A 23,096-nucleotide genomic window follows, 5' to 3' on the forward strand; every position below is an offset into this window, starting at 1 on the left:
AGGAAATAATAAAGGCAAAAACAATATTTAATAAAATATTAATTACTAGAGAGGATAAAAATAAACACAGTAGTCAAAATTCCAGGAAATAAAAAACACTGCAAGAAATATGTAATCCAAATAATCAGCATGCCAACGTAAGATGTGAAAAAAAAAAAATGGAGTGAGCTTTGAAAACAATTAAATATGAGAGTCTTCAAGTACCTTAATGAATAATATTCTTGATAGCAAATCCACCCTCAAATGGCTGTTTCCAGTGATGACCCTAGTGAAATCTAAAAGCATGTTTATTCCATATTGAAACTTTTTGTTTCAGCAGAACTAGAAATGGCATATTTTATTAAACAGATGGATTCAAGAGCTGTAACAGCCAGGTTAGATGCCTTGTTCCACCAGGTACTAGCTCAGCAACCTAGGAAAATTTACCCTAAGACTCATCTACAAAATACCAATAATAATGATAGTATATAATCCATGTAGACAACACACAGCATAGTTTTTAGTACAGAAATAAGCAACCAGTAAATATTATAACTCCTCCCCGTCCTCCTCCTCATTTTAGAGTAGAAAATGGAAATATATGGTTGGGTTACAGGAATGAAAATTATACTGTTTCCTCCATGGCAACTAAGAAAAATTTCTCCGACTTTACGTTTATTGGTCAGACAGAAACTGACAGCCCTAGGAAGAATGGTTACAATTTATACGAGCGAGAAAGAGGAAGAGAGGGAGGAGAGAAAAAGATGTTGGGGCGGGGCGGAGGGAGAGGAGGGAGAGAAGAAGGAGGAGAGGGAAGGGGGAATATGCATGCATGTGTATTTTGGGGCCTGCGTGTATGGTGTATATGTACACGCTCTGGAAATACTGTATTTTCAGTTAAAGAAGATGTGTCATGTCTATAGAGTCAGAAGGGTGAGCATTGCAGAACTTGGCACAATGCTTGACATATAGCAGACATTAAATTAATGTCTTTGGACTTGAGTTGAAGTGATAAGGAATATTCAAGCTGTTAATTTTGTTATCAAAGATGGAGTGTATAAAATAACTGACAAAAAGCAAACCTAAAAAACCTGACATAATTTCAGAGACTAGTAAATCAGATAGAACTGTGCGTACATCTGCAGATTGGTGAAATTTTCCTTTTCAGGAAAGCAAGCTAAGGAAATGAGCAAGGCTCTTTTTAAGACTTTGCAAAAACTTTAGGTAGTGTTTTCTCCTATCATTGCCCCTTTTCACATTTCTTTATATGTGTATACACAGGGTTCCTCTTTTTGTAAGAGGAGAGAGAAAACTACCCTACAATTGATCAGAATGTTCATTTCAACCTTTGTAAGATTTGTTGTCTTGAATTAGTTGAAGATAGTGAGAGGGCCCTAATATGACATTAGTGGGAGGTATCTGTGTGACTGAGGGCAAGATTTGGCCACAAGATGTTTCTAACAAGTATTGCAATATTTTTAAAATGTCATATAGTCTATATATAGTGACTGGGTTTTAATTTAATGTTCTTTTAAATTTTAAGAATAAAGAGAGAATTAGTCAAAGGAGTAAGTCTTGGTTGGGTATGCAGGTGTTGGCAAATGTTAAGCATGAAATCAGCCATGGTGTTAATGAAGAGTTCCCTGTCCTCTACCTGTCAGGTATCCCTATCTAAGGTAAGAGGCAGGACTTGGGACCATATAAAATAGTCTGTTTCTGTAAGAAGTGTCGGTTAATACAGAACTGAAAAGAGAATGACAGTGAATTTTCTATTACCTTAATTTTCGAAACTTGCTACTGCCAAAATGTAATCAAAAAACAGTATTTTAAAGCAGAAAAGATTAAATGTTTATTAGTTTTGATCTATAAAGATGATTGCTATCAGAGGTTCTCAAACTTTACTTGACATCAGAATACTCTTGGGATAAATGTTGAAATGCGGATGCTTACACACCAGGTCCAGGATTCAGGCACTCGAATGGGGACTGGAAATCTGTATTTTAAGATATAGATTATTCTAGAGAAACTTAGGTGGTGTGTTAGTTTGCTAGGGATGTTGTAACAAAATAATACAGTCTGGGTGACTTAAGCAACAGAAGTTTATTTTCTCACAGTCCTGGTGGCTGGAAGTGCAAGATCAAGGTGTCAGCAGGTTTGGTTTCTGCTGAGGTCTCTCTCCTTATCTTGCAGATGGTCATCTCCTTGCTGTGTCCTCACATTGTCTTTCCTTCATGCATGTGCATGTTTGGTGTTTTTTTGTGTATCCAAACTTTCTTTTCTTATAAGGACACCAGTTAAAATGGAATAAGGCCTACTCTAAGGGCCTCATTTTAACTTAACCTCCTTTTTAAAGGCCCTATCTCCAAATACAGGCACATTCTGAGGTATTGAGGGTTAGTGCTTCAACATATGAATCTGGGGACACAATTCAGTCCATAACAGTTGGTACATGTAAAAACACTCTAGAAAGCCATCTCTTGATAACATTCTGCTTTAACATCCGAGACAACCTAAGTAATATATTGAGAATTGTTCCCTCCTAGACTGTTTTCTGAAAAGTCTCTGGCTGCTGATTAAACTATTCTTGAAAACTTGCAAAAAAAAAATACGAAGTGGGTTGTCCCACTACTGCTTAAAATGTAAATGTTTAGGTTCATATCTGAGGCATGGTACTTCTCCAGCCCTTCCCTAACCAAAGTCAATGAAACAAAAATCCCCTGATGCACCCCGGGAAGCCCAATGAAAAGAGGAGCCCTGACCTAGGCTATTGATATGTAGGTGAAACCTTTTCATCTTTTTCTGCACAAATACCATGGGAAGGGGGAGACAAAACATGCCTTAGGCAGGAGTCGTGTTTCTAGCTTTTATGTAAAAAAATTTTTGGAAAGTGCTTATATCATTGACACTGTTACAGTAGAACTTACTAGGACACTTGAAACCACACTTATGAATTTGACCACGACTTTCACTTGACAATCTGTCTATGAGCTGTCCTTTCATTATATGGTATAAGAATAGACTTTGCGGGCTTCCCTGATGGCGCAGTGGTTGAGAGTCCGCCTGCCGATGCAGGGGACACGGGTTTGTGCCCCGGTCCAGGAGGATCTTACATGCCGCGGAGCGGCTGGGCCCGTGAGCCATGTCCGCTGAGCCTGTGTGTCCGGAGCCTGTGCTCCGCAACAGGAGAGGCCGCAGCAGTGAGAGGCCCGCGTACCGCATAAAAAAAAAAAAGAATAGACTTTGCAACCATGTGATAGAAAATGCTTTCCTCATATGGTCAAGAGAAGGTGACAGTAAGTCCTTCTCATATCCTGTTAGTAGAGCTCTCCAGAACAGTATCACCAGCAGCCACCAAAAAAGACTGACCCACTAAAGGAACCTCTTAAGTGGGCAGCATGGAGGACTTCACAGGGCAAATATTTCTTGTCATGCGGAAGAATGATGGAGATTTTTAATATCTGAAATTCTTGTAGTTCACTGTAAATTGTGATTTATATGATAATAACCATTGCATAGATAGGTTCACAATTGAACTCTAATTTGTTCAACAAAAAGATATAGGCACCAATAAGATATATATTAATTCACTATTCGTTGAAGCATTTCCTCTGATATTGTATCAAGTTTCTATACTTTGCTCAACTGTTAAATACTTTTGTGAGCACCATAGTAGCAAAACGAAGAATGAAGTCATGTCAAAATAATTCAGGGCCCTGCATTGACATATATAGACTACCATGTATAAAATAGATAGCTAGTGGGAAGCTGCTGCATAGCACAGGGAGCTCAGCTCGGTGCTCTGTGATGACCTAGAGAGGTGGGATGGGGGGTGGGTGGGAGAGAGGCTCAAGAGGGAGGGGATATATGTATACATGTAGCTGATTCACTTTGTTTTACAGCAGAAACTAACACAACCTTGTAAAGCAATTATACTCCAATAAAAAAAAAATCACAAGCTATAATATACATCTTTAAGACATTCCATTTACAATAGTGTATCATTTATGAAATGCATTTTGTTGTGTGTAACAGGGATTGAAAATAAAAGCTGTATAAACAAACAAAGAAAAAATTCAGGGAAAAATACCTCTTTCCCATGTAATGACCAAAGAATTTAAGCAGAATTCATGTTTCCTCTCCCACACACTATAAAGATCACTATATATTTTTTCAAATTATAAAACAAATGTATGTTTTGTATAGAAGACACCTTTCAAAAAGCATCTACTAAAAGGATCATTGTTATCATTTTTGTATATATTTGTACTTATGGATGTGTTTTTCTTCTCAATGTTTATTACAAACTGGCTATACAAAATTACGTTCACAGCATAGTTGACTTTGCATGTGTAAAGGCAAGTTTACACCTAATTCAACACCTCCATCAGGGAGCATTACTTGAAGGGAAAGGTCAACGGTATATATTTTATAAGCTTTTAAATGTCGAAATTTGTCTTCTACATCTTATTACATAGTTGATAATTGGGAATGACAATAATTGAAATGAGACAAGACTTTTATTCTACACCAGGAAAAGAAAATAAATAGAATTATTTGATTTGGCAATGACTAAATTGTTCTAAATAAGATCAATGAATTTCTAATCACCCTGTCCCTATTTCATGCGGCATGTGGGGTCTTTGCTCCCTGACCAGGGTTTGAGCCCGCGCTCCCTACATTGGAAACATTAGAGTCTTAACCACTGGACTGCCAGGGACGTTCCTCTGTGCTTCTTTTTTAAAATTTCTTTCTCATTCCTCTGGTATTCCTAAGACATGGGCTCAGTGCCCGGAATATACTAGATGCTTAGTCATTAGTTATTTTCTCTAGCTAAAGAAACAACATTGAAATATTTTATATTGGTCCCTAAACTACGATAGGAATTTAGATTCAGATATACAGTGGTAGATCTGGGTGAAAATCTAGGAATTTTTTAAATCAGAATTGGAAAATAAGTTTCTCTCCAAAATTCCTCTATTATTGACTTATTGGGGCCCTGTTTGCTACTAACTTTGCATTATCTAATCACTCCACATTCTCTAGCTAGGGGAGTTCATCAACCCAATTGTTTTAGAAGTCAGCAACCTCGTCTACTCCATTTTACTTGTTCTTTGATATCTTAAAACTAATATCTAAATATGACCTCTTGACTCCTGCCTCCATCACCAATTATGCACCTCCACATGTGCTCCCCTCAGAGTCTTTATGTCAGGTAAATTTATCTTATCACAATTTACCCTGTTGCTTTAAAGTAGAAATCTGAGAGTCACCCTTAATACCTTCCTCTCTCCTACACCCTCATATCCAAACTATCAGAAAGTCCTTTTTACATCACTCAGACAGCCTTTAGGTTTTTTTCAGAGGAAATTGTTCCATATGTAGCTGTAGACTCAGTGTGTCTGGAGAAGGAGGTAAGCTCAGACTCTTTCAACATTGCCATCTTGAACTGGATCAGAAAGCCCTTTTTTGTTTGTTTGTTTGTTTTTATGAAATATTTTATGTTTTAGAACAGGTTTAGGTTCACAGCAAAATTGAGAAGAAGAAACAGAAATTTCTACCCTCACAAATGTTAGAGACTCCCTCATGTCAAATCTCCCATTAGAGTGGTAAAATTGTTATAACTGGTGAACCTACATGGACACATCATAATCACCCAAAGGTTATAGTTTACATTATAATTCACTCTTGGTGTTGTACATTCTGTGGGTTTGGACAAGCTTATAATGACATATATCCACCATTATAGTATCATACAGAGTGGTTTCACTGCCCTAAAAATCGTCTCTGCTCAGCAGATTTTATCCCTCCCTAACTCCTAACTCCGGGCAACCACTGATTGTTTTACTGTCTCCATAGTTGTACCTTTTCCAAAATGTCATATATTTGGAATCATACAGTATGTAATTTTTTCAGATTGGCATTTTTTTTCACTTAGTAATATGCATTTAAGATTTTTTCATGTCTTTTATTAGCTTCATAGCTCATTGATTTTGAGCACTGAATAATATTCCATCATCTGGCTATATCACACTTCATTTACCCATTCACTTACTGAAAGACATCTTGGTTGCTTCCAAGTTTTGGTAATTATGAATAAAGCTGCTATAAATATCCCTGTGCAGGTTTTCTGATAGACATAAATTTTCAACTCCTTTGAGTAAATACCAACCACTGCAAGTGCTGAATCGTTTGAAAGAGTATGTTTACTTTTGTAAGAAACCACCAAACTGTCTTCCAAAATGGCTGTACCATTTTGTATTCCCTCCAGCAATGAATGAGTGTTCCTGTTGCTTCACATCCTTGCCAGCATTTGGTGTTGTCAGTGTTCCAGATTTTGACCATTCTAGTAGGTGTGCAGTGGTACCTCATGTTGTTTTTTAAAATTTGCATTTCCCTGATGACATATGATATGGAGTATCTTTTCATATGCTTATTTGCCATCTGTATATCTTCTTTGTAGGGTGTCTGTTAATGCCTTTAGCCCACTTTTTAATTTGAGTAATTTGTTTTCTTGTTGGGTTTAAGAGTTTTTAAATATATTTTAGATAACAGTTCTTTGTCAGATGTGTCTTTTGCAGATATTTTCTCCCAGTCTGTCTTCATTTTCTTGACATTGTCTTTCACAGAACAGAAGTTCTTAATTTTAATGAAGCCCAATGTTTGAGTCTTTCCTTTCATGGGTCATGCCACAGGTATTGTATTTAAAAGGTCATCACTGTACCCAATTCATTCAGATTTTCCCTAAGTTATCTTCAAGGATTTTTGTAGCTATGCATTTACATTTAGGTCTGTGATCCATTTTGGGTCAATTTTTGTGAAGGGTGTAAATTCTGAGTCTAGATTCAGTTCTTTACATGTGGATGTCTGGTTCACTACCATTTGTTGAAAAGTTCATCTTTTCTCCATTGTATTGCCTTTGTTCCTTTGTCAAAGATCAGTTGACTACATTTATGTAAGTCTATTTCTGGGCTCTCTATTCTATTCTATTAATTTATGTGTCTATTCTTTCACCAATACCACACTGTCTTTATTATTATAGCTTTATAGTATGTCTTGAAGTCAGGTAGTATCAGTCCTCCAACTTTGTTCTTTTCCTTCAGTACTGTGTTGGCTATTCTGGATCTTTTTCCTCTCTCTATAAACTTTAGAATCATTTATTGGTACCCATAAAATAATGTGCAGGGATGGGACTTTTTATTGGGATTGCATTGAATCTATAGATCAAGTTGAGAAGAACTGACATCTTGACAATATTGACTCTCCTATCCATGAACATGGAATATCTCTCCATTTATTTAGTCCTTCTTTGATTTTGTTCATCAGATTTGTAGTTTTCCTCATATAGATTTTAAAATATTTTGTTAGACTTATAATTAATTATTTTACTTTTGAAGTGTGCTTATGTAAGTGGTACTATATGTTTAATGTCAATTTCCACTTATTAATTTCTGGTACATAAGAAAGCGATTGACTTTTGCATATTAACCTTGTATCCTGAAACCTTGCTATAATTGCTTATTAATTCCGTGAGTTTTTTTGTTGATTCTGTTAGATTTTATACCTAGACAATTACATCATTCCCTGATTGATATAATTTCTTATAATTTGGGGAGTATTTTTTGTGGATTCTTTCACATTTTCTATGTAGATGATCATGTCATGCAAACAAAGACAATTTTTTTTCCTCCCCAATCTGTATACTTTTTATCTCCTTTCCTTGTATTACTGCATTAGCTGAAACTTCTAGTACCTTGCTGAAAAGAGTGGTGAGAGGAGACATTCTTGCCTTCATCCTGGTCCTAGTGGGAAAGCTTTGAGTTTCTCACCATTAAGTATGATGTCAGCACTAGGTTTTTTGGTAGATATTCTTTATCAAGTTGAGGAACTTCCTCTCTATTCCTAGTTTCCTGAGAGTTTTTATCATTAATGGGTGTTCGATGTTGTCAAATGCTTTTTTTGGTATCTGTTGATATGATCGTGTGATTTTTCTTCTTTAGTCTGTTAATGTGATGTATTATACGAATTGATTTTTGGATGCTGAGCCAAACTTGCATGTCAGCATGTTAGCATGGTGTATTTTCTCCACCCATTTTCTTTTAATCAGTATGTGTTTTTATAGTTAAAATGTGTTTCTTGTAGACAACATATACTTGGGTCTCGTTTTTTGATCATTGCTGACAATCTCTTTTATTTTTCCTGAATTTTATTTATTTTTTTATACAGCAGGTTCTTATTAGTCATCAATTTTGTATACATCAGTGTATACATGTCAATCCCAATCACCCAATTAATCACACCACCACCACCACCACCCTGGCACTTTTCCTCCCTTGGTGTCCATACATTTGTTCTCTATATCTGTGTCTCTATTTCTGCCCTGCAAACTGGTTCTTCTGTACCATTTTTCTAGATTCCACATATATGCGTTAACACACGATATTTGTTTTTCTCTTTCTGACTTCCTTCACTCTGTATGACAGTCTCTAGATCCATCCACGTCTCAACAAATGACCCAATTTCGTTCCTTTTTATGGATGAGTAATATTCCATTGTATATATGTACCACTTCTTCTTTATCCACTTGTCTGTCGATGGGCATTTAGGTTGCTTCCATGACCTGGCTATTGTAAATAGTGCTGCAATGAACATTGGGGTGCATGTGTCTTTTTGAATTATGGTTTTCTCTGGGTATATGCCCAGTAGTGGGATTGCTGGGTCATATGGTAATTCTATTTTTGGTTTTTTAAGGAACCTCCATACTGTTCTCCATAGCAGCTGTATTAATTTACATTCCCACTATCAGTGCAAGAAGGTTCCATTTTCTCCACACCCTCTCCAGCATTTGTTGTTTGTAGATTGTCTGATGATGCCCATTCTAACTGGTGTGAGGTGATACCTCATTGTAGTTTTGATTTGCATTTCTCTAATAACTAGTGATGTTGAGCAGCTTTCATGTGCTTCTTGGCCATCTGGGTGTCTTCTTTGGAGAAATGTCTGTTTAGGTCTTCTTCCCATTTTTGGATTGGGTTGTTTGTTTTTTTAATATTGAACTGCATGAGCAGTTTATATATTTTGGAGATTAATCCTTTGTCCATTGATTCATTTGCAAATATTTTCTCCCATTGTGACGGTTGTCTTTTCACCTTGTTTATGGTTTCCTTTGCTGTGCAAAAGCTTTGAAGTTTCATTAGGTCCCATTTGTTTATTTTTGTTTTTATTTCCATTACTCTAGGAGGTGGATCAAAAAATATCTTGCTCTCATTTATGTCAAAGAGTGTTCTTCCTATGTTTTCCTCTAAGAGTTTGATAGTGTCTGGTCTTACATTTAGGTCTCTAATCCATTTTGAGTTTATTTTTGTGTATGGTATAGGGAGTGTTCTAATTTCATTCTTTTACATGTAGCCATCCAGTTTTCCCAGCACCACTTATTGAAGAGACTGTCTTTTCTCTATTGTATATCCTTGCCTCCTTTGGCATAGATTAGTTGACCATAGGTGCGTGGGATTATCTCTGGGCTGTCTATCTTGTTCCATTGTTCTGTGTTTCTGTTTTTGTGCCAGTACCATATTGTCTTGATTACTGTAGCTTTGTAGTATAGTCTGAAGTCAGGGAGTCTGATTCCTCCAGCTCGGTTTTTGTCCCTCAAGACTGCTGTGGCTATTCAGGGTCTTTTGTGTCTCCATACAAATTTTAAGATTTTTTGTTCCAGTTCCGTAAAAAATGCCATTGGTAATTTGATAAGGATTACATTGAATCTGTAGATTGCTTTGGGTAGTATAGTCATTTTCACAATATTGATTCTTCCAATCCAAGAACATGGTATATCTCTCCATCTGTTGGTATCATCTTTAATTTCTTTCATTAGTGTCTTACAGTTTTCTGCATACAGGTCTTTTGTCTCCCTGGGTAGGTTTATTCCTAGGTATTTTATTCTTTTTGTTGCAATGGTAAATGGGAGTGTGTCCTTAATTTCTCTTTCAGATTTTTCATTATCAGTGTATAGGAATGCAAGAGATTTCTGTGCATTAATTTTATATCCTGCAACTTTACCAAATTCATTGATGAGCTCTAGTAGTTTTCTGGTGGCATATTTAGGATTCTCTATGTATAGTGTCATGTCATCTGCAGTGACAGTTTTACTTCTTCTTTTCCAATTTGGATTCCTTTTATTTCTTTTTCTTCTCTGATTGCCATGGTTAGGACTTCCAAAACTATGTTGAATAATAGTGGTGAGAGGGGACATCCTTGTCTTGTTCCTCATCTTAGAGGACATGCTTTCAGTTTTTCACCATTGAGAATGATGTTTGCTGTGGGTTTGTCATATATGGCCTTTATTATGTTGAGGTAGGTTGCCTCTATGCCCACTTTCTGGACAGTTTTTATCATAAATGGGTGTTGAATTTTGTCAGAAGCTTTTTCTTCATCTATTTAGATGATCATATGGTTTTTATTCTTCAGTTTGTTAATATGGTGTATCACATTGATTGATTTGTGTATATTGAAGAATCCTTGCATCACTGGGATAAATCCCACTTGATCATGTTGTATGATCCTTTTAATGTGTTGTTGGATTCTGTTTGCTAGTATTTTGAGGATTTTTGCCTCTGTTTGTATTTCTGTGGTGTCTGTTGTAACTTCTCCTTTTTCATTTCTAATTTTATTGATTTGAGTCCTCTCCCTCTTTTTCTTGATGAGTATGGCTAATGATATATCATTTTGTTTATCTTCTCAAAGAACCACCTTTTAGTTTCATTGATCTTTGCTATTGTTTTCTTTGTTTCTATTTCATTTATTTTTGCTCTGATCTTTATGATTTCTTTCCTTCTGCTAACTTTGGGTTTTTGTTCTTCTTTTTCTAGTTGCTTTAGGTGTAAGGTTAGATTGTTTATTTGAGATTTTTCTTGTTTCTTGAGGTAGGCTTGTATAGCTATAAACTTCCCTCTTAGAACTGCTTTTGCTGCATCCCATAGGTTTTGGATTGTCGTGTTTTCATTGTCATTTGTCTCTAGGTATTTTTTAATTTCCTCTTTGATTTCTTCAGTGATCTCTTGGTTATTTAGTAATGTATTGTTTAGCCTCCATGTATTTGTATTTTTTACGTTTTGTTCCCTGTAATTCATTTCTAATCTCATAGCGTTGTGGTCAGAAAAGATGCTTCATATGATTTCAATTTGCTTAAATTTACTGAGGTTTGATTTGTGACCCAAGATATGATCTGTCCTGGAGAATGTTCTGTGTGCACTTGAGAAGAAAGTGTAATCTGCAGGGTTTGGATGGAATGTCCTATAAATAGCAATTAAATCTATCTGGTCTATTGTGTCATTTAAAGCTTATGTTTCCTTATTTATTTTCTGTTTGGATGATCTGTCCATTGGTGTAAGTGAGGTGTTAAAGTCCCCCACTATTATTGTGTTACTGTCGATTTCCTCTTTTATAGCTGTTAGCAGTTGCCTTATGTATTGAGGTGCTGCCATGTTGGGTGCATATATATTTATAATTGTTATATCGTCTTCTTGGATTTTCCCTTGATCATTATGTAGTGTCCTTCCTTGTCTCTTGTAACATTCTTTATTTGCTGACAATCTCTTTTAATTAGTGTATTTAAATCATCGATGTTCAAAGTGTTTATATAGTTAGTTTCATATCTACCATATTCATTACTGTTTTCTGTTTATTGCCCCTGTCTTTGTTCCTCTTTTTGTCTTCTACTCTTTTTCCTGCCTTTTATTATATCAGTTGAGCATTTTATATGATTCCATTATCTCCTCTTTCTTAGCGTACAAATTGTATGTTTTTAAAAACTTTTCTTAGTGGTTTCCCTAGAGTTTGCAACATATATTTATTAGTAATCCAAGTTCACTCTCAAATACTGTAAAAATACTGTAAAACACTGTAAAACTTCATGGGTGTTATGTATTTTATAATGACAAAGTAATTTTAGTTCCTCCCTCCCATGTCATTTATTTTACTTATATATAAGCATACATAAGTGTGTATATTATACTTCACAAGTACAGAATTCTAGGTTGGTAGGAGGTTTCACACAACATTTTAACTATTTTACTCTATTCCTTTGCTGCTCAGTGGTTTCTGAGGAGAAGTTGGATGTAATTCTTACCTTTGTTCCTCTATAAATATGGTGTTTTTTCCCTCTGGCTTTTTTTCAGGATTTTTCTTTATCATTGATTTTTGGTAGTTTGAAAATGATATTTTTTATTTAATTTTTTTTATTTAATTTTTATTTAATTTTTTATTTTTTATTAATTATTATTATTGCCATTTATGTTGTTTGATGTTCTCTGAGTTTCCTGGATCTGTGATGTCTGCAATTAATCTGGGGAATTTATCAGTCATTATTGTCTTAAATATTTCTTCTGTTTTTTTCTTCTTCTCCTGGTGTTCCCATTATGTTACACTTTTTGTAGTTGTCTCACAGCCCTTGGATATTTTATTCTTTTTTTTTAGTCTTTGTTCCCTTTGCTTCTCAGTTTTCAACACTTCTCTTTGTATATCCTCAAGCTCAGAGATTGATTCTTCCCTCATCCATGTCCAGTGTACTAGTAAGCTCATCAAAGGCATTCTTTATTTCTGTTTCAGTGTTTTTGATCTCTAGCATTTCTTTTTGCTGCTCACTTAATATTTACATCTCTCTGCTTACATTGTCCTTCTGTTCTTACATGCCATCCATCTACTTTATCCATTAGAGCCCTTAGCATATTACTCATCATTGTTTTATTCCCAATCTAATAATTCCAACATCCCTGCCATGTCTGGTTCTGATACTTGCTCCTCTTCTCTTCACATTGTATTTTTTGCCTTGTTGTATGCCTTGTAATTTTTCTTTGTAGCTGGACATGGTGTACCTGGTAAAAAGAAATGTTTTAAATAGTTCTTTAGTGATGTGGTAGTGAAGTGTTGGGGGAAGGGAAGACATTCTTTATTCCTTTGATTAAGGTCTGTCTTTTAGTGAGCCTATGCCTTTGAACTGTGAACTTCATAAGTGTTTCCCAGTTTTTTTCTCCTTTTGTAGGTGGAACAAAATGGTTAGAGTGGGTTGGGGTTGGGTACTTTCCTTCTCCCAGGTCAGTTAGGTCTGATGTTGCCCCAGGAGTTTAGGTTCTGGTTAAATAATTTCTCCTGAGAGCAAGCATTGTTAAGAACAGAATGCTATGTCATATTTTAAAATGTTTTTTTCCCCTTCCTATGCCAGAAACATGAGGGGAATTTTCACTGATATTTACTGTGGGAACTTAAAGTCTACTTCACAAAGGTAAATCTCACACTAGTGTGAGGGCTCTTCCAATGACTGGGTCTCCCTGGAGTTTTTAAGTCTCAGACTTGTCCGCAGTGAGCCTCTGGCAATTCATCAATTACAGTTCAGTTTTTTTCTATGCCCGCCCTGGTTCCTGTGGAGGTTTCCACTCATAAGTCTGCTCCAGTAAGCTGTGACTCCCTGTGTTTTCCAGTCTGTCTCCTGAGTCTTAGGGGCAGCCATTTTCCCTGTGTCTTACCCTCTCTTACAGATCCAAAAAGAGTTGATGATTTTTCAGTCTGTTCAACTTTTTACTTGTTGTTCGAATGGAATGATGATTTCAAAGTTCCTTACATGCAGAATTAGAAACTGGCCCTTGATAATCTTTTTAAAAGGTAGTTACCAGTCTTCTTTCTATGTCTCAAAATATATCCTGAATCAGTTCACTTATTTTCATTCTCTACTGTCATGAATTTGGATCAAGCCACCATCATCTACTTCCTGGAGTAGTACTGTGGCTTCCTAATTGATGCCTCCACTTCTGTTGGCCTCACTTTAATCAGTTTTTCACACTGTGGTAAGAATAATCTAGCATGCAGAGATCATTTCACTTCACTACTTAAAGCCCTTCGATGGCTCTCTTAGGCACTTAGAGGAACACTGCTTAACATGCATAGCCTAATATACCTGCTCACACTGCTGCCAGCTGCTCTAAACTCATTAAGAGCTACTTCTGCCCTTGCTCCAGTCACAAATTAGGGAAATAATTGAGTCCAGCTCTTTTCCATCTCCAAGCCTTCTTACACACTGTTCCTTCATACCCGAAATCTTACTAATTCTTTGGGTCTCAATCTTATTGTTCCTCCCTCAGAGAAGCCTTCACTGACACACCAATCTAAAGTATCTCCTGTTATTCTTCCTTATTGTATTCTATTCTTTCCATCTATAGCACTTGTCACCATTTTTATTTTGGCTGCACCATGCAGCTTGCAGGATCTTAGTTCCCTGACCAGGGATCGAACCTGTGCCCCCTGCAGTGGAAGCATTGAGTCTTAACCACTGGACCACCAGGGAAGTCCCCTTGTCACCATTTTAAATTAACACATTTATGTGTGCATTTTAAAGTTTGTCTATGTTCTTCTGTTAAATTAACTGTGAATTTAGAGATTATATCTTGTTTATGTTTAAAAAATGGAAACTATTGACTTCTGGCTTCAGCTCCAACATGTATAAAGAGCTTGGAAGTCCTCACTCCTGTTCTACAAAAGGAAAAGCTGAACAAACTGAAAATCAATGATTTTCTTTGATCCATTGGAGAACTGTTTGCAGGGAAAATCACCACCTCAGAGTCTGGAGAGACAGGTGAATCAGAGAATCACAGCTGAGATTAGTTTGCTTGAAGGAGAAGATGTTTGGGTCACAACTGTTAAGAATACTTCAGTGGCATGAATAAATGATAAATTGCTTGAGGATGAGTACAGACTAGCATGAGAGTGGGAAACTTCCTCGAGGCTGCAGTCTTATGGGGGGCCCACACTTTCATGGGTTTTTGCCTCCAAAACCCCCACCAGATTCTGAAGATAAATATTTGAAAAATATCTCCTCATGCCTGAGGTAGGAGCAAGGGAGTTGTAATCATTATGAAACACAACCTGAGGTTTCCTCATAACAAATGCCTACTCTCAAGGGAAAATGACTTTACAAGAAGCTTATTCCAGGTAGGGAAGGACATTTCTCCAGTTCCCTCTAGCCTTCCTGTCTCATCTGTTTGCGGGGGGGGGGGGGGGGGGGGGGAAGGATATTCCTCTGGAGAATGTGAAGATCACAGTAAGAGGCCCATTAAAATACAGAGATTTAATCATAAGATTATAGGACACTTTACTTCCCGCATATCTTATCACATCACCAACAGGACTCTAGAATAATAGCAGTGGATTATAGCTGAAAGAACTGGATAGTGGAAGAGTAATCATTGTGCAATATATCATGAGCGTTCTCCATAACAAAGGCCTAATCTCCAAGGAAAAAGACTTTACCAGAGTATTATCACAGATGAGGAAAAAGTGTTTCTCACATTTTATTCCATTCCTACCATCTTTTCTTGGAATAAAATAAGCAAACATATTCAATAGATGCTAAGACTCAAAGGAAATGAATAGGGAATGATACAGTCAGGGAAAAGAAGTACTGGGGGAACACTTGTGAGGGTCACAGCTCAAGGCACAGTTTCACTAAAAGACAGATTTCTTCATAATGTTATAGAATACTCCCCATTTCTCCATACCTTACCACCATGCTAACAAATCTCTAGTGTGATAAAAGTGTACTATAGTTAAAAAGCTGTAAAGCACAGACTTTCTCTGAAGAGGGGAGAGCTCAAAATCAAGAGAGGAGACAAAAAGCAAAGATAATAGAGGAATTTAAAACCTCTGGCACCTATAACTACAGAAATAATTAAATACATCATAACAAAAAATTTAAAATAACTATGCTTACCATGTTAAGGTCTCTAATGGAAAACATAGACAACATATAAAAACAGGTAAGTAATGAATTTAAAAATTAAATCAATACTTAATTGTATTTTTCCAAAATAGAAAGCAACAGAACCAGATCATTTTCGGTGGAATTTCTAGCAAGTAGTTAAGGAAGAAATTATATCAGTTTTTAAAATCTCTTCTACAAAAATAGAAGCAGAGGGAACGCATTCTAACTTTTATTCTCTTAGGCTAGCATTATTCTCATATCAAAACTAGAGAAGATATTACAAGAAAACAAAAGTACAGAACAATATGTCTTATAAATAGAGATACAAAAATTTTCATCAAAATATGAATAAGTTAAATCAACATTATATAATGACAATTGTATACCATGACCAAGTGAAATTTATTCCAGATATACAAGTCTAGTTCCACATTGGAAAATCAGTCTGTGTAATCTACAACATCAGTAAGCTAAGGAAGAAAAATCACATGATCTTATCAATTGATGAAGAGAAAGCATTTGACAAAATTCTTCACCCATTCATGATAAAAAAAAATTCTCAGCATACTGGGAAGTGAAAGGAACTTCCTCGATTCCATAAAAATTATCTGTGAAAAGCCCACTGCAAACATCATACTTAATGGTGACAAACAATATGCTTTCTTCCTAAGATCAGAAACAAGGCAAGGATGTTTTCTCTCACTATTTAACATCTACTACTACTTAACATCTACTACTAGTACAATAAGACAAGAAAAGGAGGCAAATGTATACAGATTTCTAAGGAATAAATAAAACTGTCCTTTTTTGCAGATGATATGATTGTCTACATAGAAAATTAAAAAATAATTTACACAAACAAAATGTCCTGGAGCGAATATGCCAGTATATCAGGGTCATGTGGTTCACGGTTACTATATAAAAGTCAATTACTTTCAAATATTCCAGAAATGAACTATTAAGATTTTAAATTTTAAAAATATTATTATCAATAGCACCCCCAACTTAATTCTTAGAAATAAGTTTTACAAAATATGCACAGAATCAATACATCAAACCATAAAACTCTAAAGAGAAAAATCACCAAAGAACTACAAAAATTTAAAAAGTCTGTGCTTATGTATCAAGACTCAATATTGTTAAGATATAATTCTTCCCAGTGTGATCTATAGATCCACTGATTCCAATTAAAATTCCAGCAAGCTATATTTTAGATATTGACAAGCTGATTCGAAAATTTATGTGGAAATATCTAGAATAATACTAAACAGCATGAAGTAAAACAAAATTAGAGGATTCACACTACCAAAATTCAGGACTTACTGTAAAGTTACAGTAAACAAAACAGCATGGTATTAGCAGAAGAATAAACACATAGATCAGTGGGACAGAATAGTTAGCCCAGAAGACCTATACAGTTATACTCAACTGATTTTTGAAAAGAAGCAAAGCAATTCAATGGAAAAAGGATAGTCTTCTTCAACAAATAGTTCTGGAAGAGTTGATGCCTATATACAAATACAATTAACCTAGATGTGACTTTAGACATTTTACATAAATCATCTCAATATGTATAAGAAATTTAAATGCAAAATACAAAACTGTAAAACAACTTCAAGAACATTAATAGAAAATGTATATGACCTGGATTTTTTTAATAAACACCAAAAGCATGATCCATGAAAAAACAACTTGATGAGTGTACTATTCTTAAAATTTAAAAATTCTGCTCTACAAAATATATCGTTAAGAGAATGAAAAGAAAAGCCTCAGTCTGGTAAAAAAGTATTTGCAAACACACATATGAGAAAGGACTATTATCCAAAACATACAAGAACTTTTAAAACTCACCAATAAGAAAACAAACAACCCAATTTTAAAAATGGCCAAAGATCTAAACAGAAATCTCACTAAAGGGAATTCCCTGGCAGTCCTGTGGTTAAGACTCAGTGCCATGAACCCAGGGTTCAATCCCTGATCAGGAAACTAAGATCCTGCAAGCCATGCAGCACAGCCAAAAAAAAAAAAAACTCACTAAGGAAGATATGATGTGTCAGTGTAGGCTCATCAATTGTAACAAATGTTCTACTCTGGTGGGGGATGCTGATAATGGGGCAGGCTATGCATGTGTGGGGCAGGGAGTGTATGGGTAATCCCTGTATCTTCTGCTCAATTTTACTATGAACCTAAAATTGCTCTAAAAACTAAGGTCTATTAAAAAATAAAGTAAAATAAACTGAAGTATACCTGAATAATTTTCCTTTCTTTAGCTATATAGACGGGTACTCAGAACAAATGCAGAAGTGGAGAAATTCTTCATGAAAAATTGCAAAAAAAAAAAAAGAGGAAGGAGAATAAGATATATAGATGGAAAATAATTACATGAAAGATGCTTAACATCATTTGTCATTAGGAATTTGAAAATTAAAATAATAACATACTATTAAACACCTATTAGAAGAGCCAAAGTCTAAAAATTTTAAATCCTTTACAGGTGAGCCAAACAACAGTAATTCTCATTCATTGTTGATGAGAATGCAAAATAGTACAGCCTCTTGGGAACACATTTTAGCAGTGTTTTACAGAGCTAAACATATTTTTACCATATAATTCAGAAATTGTGCTCCTAGGAGTCCACCAACTGATTTGAAAATTTATGTCCACATGAAAACCTGAATACCAATGTTTATAGTAGCTTTTTTCATGAAGACCAAAAAATTGGAAGCACTGAGAGGCCCTTCAGTAGGTAAGTGGATAAACATACTCTATTACATACATCCACGCAATGAAATATTGTTCAGTAATAAAAAGAAATAGGTTATCAAGCCACAAAAAGCCATGGATTAATTTTAACTAGATATTTCTAAGTGATAGAAAACAGTCTTAAAAAGTTACATATTATATAATTCCAATTATATGACATTCTGCAAAAGACAAAACTATGGAGATGGCTAAAAGATCAGTAGTTGCCAGGTTCAGGGGGCACAGGGCTTGAACTTGTGAAGCATTGAGAATTATTTAAGATGGTGAAGCTGCTTTGTATGAAATGATAATGGCAGATATATGATACTACACATTTGTCAAATCCCATCGAAATTTACAGCACACGAGTGAACCTTAGTGTATGCAAATTTAAAAAATTATTTAGGAGGTCTGGAGATCCCAGGATGGAATGCAGAAAGTGAGAAAGCAATTCAACTGTTTTACAAATGTATGAAACCAATCCCACTGAAGTATATGTGGGGGAAAAGGTACTAACTTAAGTAACTTTGGAAATAGATGGAGTCAAAGACTAAAGGCAGAAGCAACTGTACATAAGCACAGTACTCCAGTTGATAAGGTTATTGCTTATGGGGGTAAAGTCAAGAATCATGAAACCACTATAAATATAAACTGGAATTGAATAATTAAGTAGATGAATGGCGGATGGTGGCAGCTAGTTTTCTCATCGTTTTTTTTTTTCTTTTTTTCTCATCGTTTTAATGGGAGATTACAGATAATCAATGAGAGAAGGCTAGAATGATCCATGTGGTAATGGATTAGAGTTAGAGACAACAGTATGAACTCATGTTTAATTTAATATAGATAGAGATGGTTACACATAAAAATGTTTATAGATATTTGGATATACAAGGCTTAGTAGACACATTTATTCTCTTGCTCTGTTAACTGAGAAGGACCAGGAACAATGACACCTCAGTATCAATGAGTGCACCTACCACCCAGATCTTGGTTTCTAATACAAATCTCCAATATAAGGACACTGGGATTTAAAAGAAATGGCTGGTTCTAGGACTGGTCCAGAATATATGAAGAATGAGACTTGAGGAGATTATAGTGAAAAAAAAAAAGTAAAGAAATGCTCTAAAACCACAAAAACACCAAAGTAACCACAATGATGGGTGTATGTCCAAGGGATACAGGAACCAGTTGAAAGAGCACCCAAGAGGTAAATGTGATCCACTCTCAGCAAAAAAAAAATAAAGTAGTAATGGATTATAACTCACAGTATAAAATAAATATCCACAGTGTAACATAAATATCCACAATATAAAATAAATATCCACAAGTCCATATTGATATAAATAAATGATTGAATAAATAAATGGGGAATAGCCAAATTTCCTATGCAGAATTCCAAATAATTTATGTAGTTACTCTGTCCTCAAGGAAGTAGAGCATAACTTCCTTTTTAAAGGTAGGTTGTACATGGTACTTCATAGAATATGAAAGGGGAAAAGAAGAATAATTTTACAGTGGAGAAACCTGACAGACACTGCCTCAGCCAGATAATCAAGATTAATATCAACAGCAATAAATCATGCTGATAGTGTGTACTCTTGATATGATGTTATGAAAATGGCACTTTACCTCTGTGGTCTTTCTCCCTCAAACACAAAACTCCAGTGTAATCATGAGGAGAAGATCAGACAAATCCTAATTTAGGGATGTTCTGCAAAATACCTGACCAGTACTTTTCAAAATGTCAAGGTCATCATAAACAAGGAGTCTGAGAAACTCTCACAGCTAGGAGGAACCTAAGAAGACATGACTTCTAAATGTAACATAGTATCCAAGATGAGTTCCTGGAACAGAAAAGGGCGTTAGGCAAAATATAAGGATTTCTGAATAAATTATAGACTTTAGTTAATAATAATATATCAATATTTGCTCACTAATTGTAATCAGTGTTGTCATACCGATGTACTATGTTAATAACAGGGGAAATATGGATTTGCATTGTATGGGAACTCTGTGTACCGTCTGAAATTTGTAACTCTTAAGGTGTTCTAGAATTACAAATTTATATATATATAAAAAGAATACAAAGACTTGCACTAGTAAATATTTGTGAGTTAATGGTTAGTGGCTGCCCAGTGGACTGAGATACAAGTATTCTGAGGCTCAATGGAAGATCAGCAAACTGTCTCTACAGATTAAAACTGTGTTAATATTATGGTGAGGTGTGAGGTATCAGGAGGCAGCATTATATCGGGAGTGCCATGAATTCACATGATAATAAAATTCCCTCGATTCATACATGAAGTAATTAAGGCACATAAGGGCTGTAGGTATATGGCATAGCAAAGCTAAGAGAATCCCCAACATTGGTCAGATATAGTACAGTTGAAAATTTTGATCTGGGTTGGACTCCTACTCCAACACCTACTGGATGAGTGACCTTGAGTAAGTGTCCTACAAGTGATGATCATTATAATACGTTGATAGTGTACTGGGTGCTGAGTTCTGCACACCCTTCTGAACACTTTATTATGTATTGGCTCATTTTATGCATAAACACACGCTTGTGCATGTACACACACACACACACACACACAGAACATTTATGAGGCCAGTCCTGTTATTTTCCCTACTTTACAAAGAGGTCAAATAACTTGCTCTAGATCACCAAGTGGGCAAATGTCAGAGCCAGTGCTCACATTTTAGCAATCTGGGTCCAGTGTCTATGACCTTAAGCCATAAGAACAGAACTTTTTTGCAAGTCTCTATAAAATATAGCCTTTTAAGTTATTGGGATATTGAATGAGCTAATGAATATAAGGTATTTGGTACAATGGCAATTAATAAATATTTTTTGCTCTTATCCTAAAGGAAGACAAAATAGCATTCTCATCAGTCTTTAACTGTTTGGCTAGAGTTGAAACCCTTGCTTCCTTTTTTCCAACAGCTTTGCTGAGATACAATTAATATATAACATTGTGTATGTTAAAGGTGTACAAATGTGTTATGATGTGTACATTTGTTAAAGGTTTACAAATGATTATCACCATAGTGTTAGCTCACATAGCCATCATGTCACAATAATTATCATTTCCTTTTCTGTGGTGAGAACATTTAAGATTTAATCTCTTAGCAACTTGCAAGTATATAGTACAGTATTGTTATCTGTTGTCATAATGCTTTGCATTAGATCTCCAGAACTTGTTCATCTTCTAACTGGAAGTTTATACTCTTTGACCAACATCTCTTTGTTTCATCCCCAGCCCCTTGTAACCATCATTCTACTCTGTTTCTATGAGTTTGATGGTCTGTAGACTTCACATATAAGTGAAATAACATACAGTATTTGTCTTTCTCTGTCTGATTTATTTCACTTTAGCATAATGCCCTCAAAGTCCACTGTCTCATACCTGTTAGAATGGCTATCATCAAAAAAATCAAGAGATAAATGTTGGTGAGGATGTGAAGAAGGAGAACCCTTGTACACTATTGGTGGGAATTTAAATTGGTGCAGCCATTATGGAACACACGTTCTTCAAAAAGTTAAAAATAGAACTACCATATGATCCAGCAATTCCACTTCTGAGTATATATCCAAAGGAAACAAAAATAGGATATTGAAGAAGAGATATGCACCCCCATGTTCAGTGTACCATTATTCACAATAGCCAAAATATGGAAACAACCTAAGTGTCTGTCAATGTGTGAATAGATAAAGATGTGAGATATATACATATGTGTGTATGTGTGTGTATATATATATATATATATGTATATTCACTGACATTTTATCCCTATGCTCTATACTTATCACCAAGTATTAGAGAAGATGTCAGCCTGAAACTTTTATTTTATGTAGTTTTAGCTTATTTTTAAGGATTTATATGTTGAACCAGACTTTTAAAATTATTTTGATAATTGAGCACCAAACAGTGCTATTTATAGGAAGATATTCTATGATAATATTTATTACAATAATTGTGATAATTTAAAATTCTAATATTTATAGAATACTGACTATGTTGCAGGCATTGGGTTAAACATTTGCATTTATTAAAATGCCTTTATTATCCCTCCCATTGTTTTTGAACTGAGAGGATCAGGGCACAGAGCAACCAAAAGAATGTGCCTAAATTCACACTGCTAATATTCCAGATAGCAACAACTTAAACCAATATATGCTTAATCATGGACCATGCTCTTAACTGCTGTTCTACAGCAAGGTGAAATTTCCCCAGTATCCAGCCAAATTATAAATTACACATGCAGGTTTTGAATATTAAAGACATGATAAAGATGCAATTTTAGCATAAAATGCAATTTCTTGATTTAGGTCTTCTAGGTTCTCTGAAATTATTTCAAAGAGAGTTTGTTACTCTGCCTTCATTTCTTTTTCTTATTTGGGGATTCATTGCTCTAGATTACAAGACATATGTATGCCAGTATTTTTTGTAATATCACAAAATAAACAAAGGTACTTAAGCAGTCTCTACTTTATGACTAGTTTAACCTTTCAGCATTCAACAATACTATTTGCTTCTTCTAAAATAATTTACTTATCAATATATTATGAAACGAGCCTTTTTCATTGTCTTCGGTTGCAGTATTATGTAAAGTACTGCAGTAAGAAAGTAAA

This window comes from Pseudorca crassidens, chromosome 6 (assembly GCF_039906515.1).
Source record: "Pseudorca crassidens isolate mPseCra1 chromosome 6, mPseCra1.hap1, whole genome shotgun sequence".
Classification (NCBI taxonomy): domain Eukaryota; kingdom Metazoa; phylum Chordata; class Mammalia; order Artiodactyla; family Delphinidae; genus Pseudorca; species Pseudorca crassidens.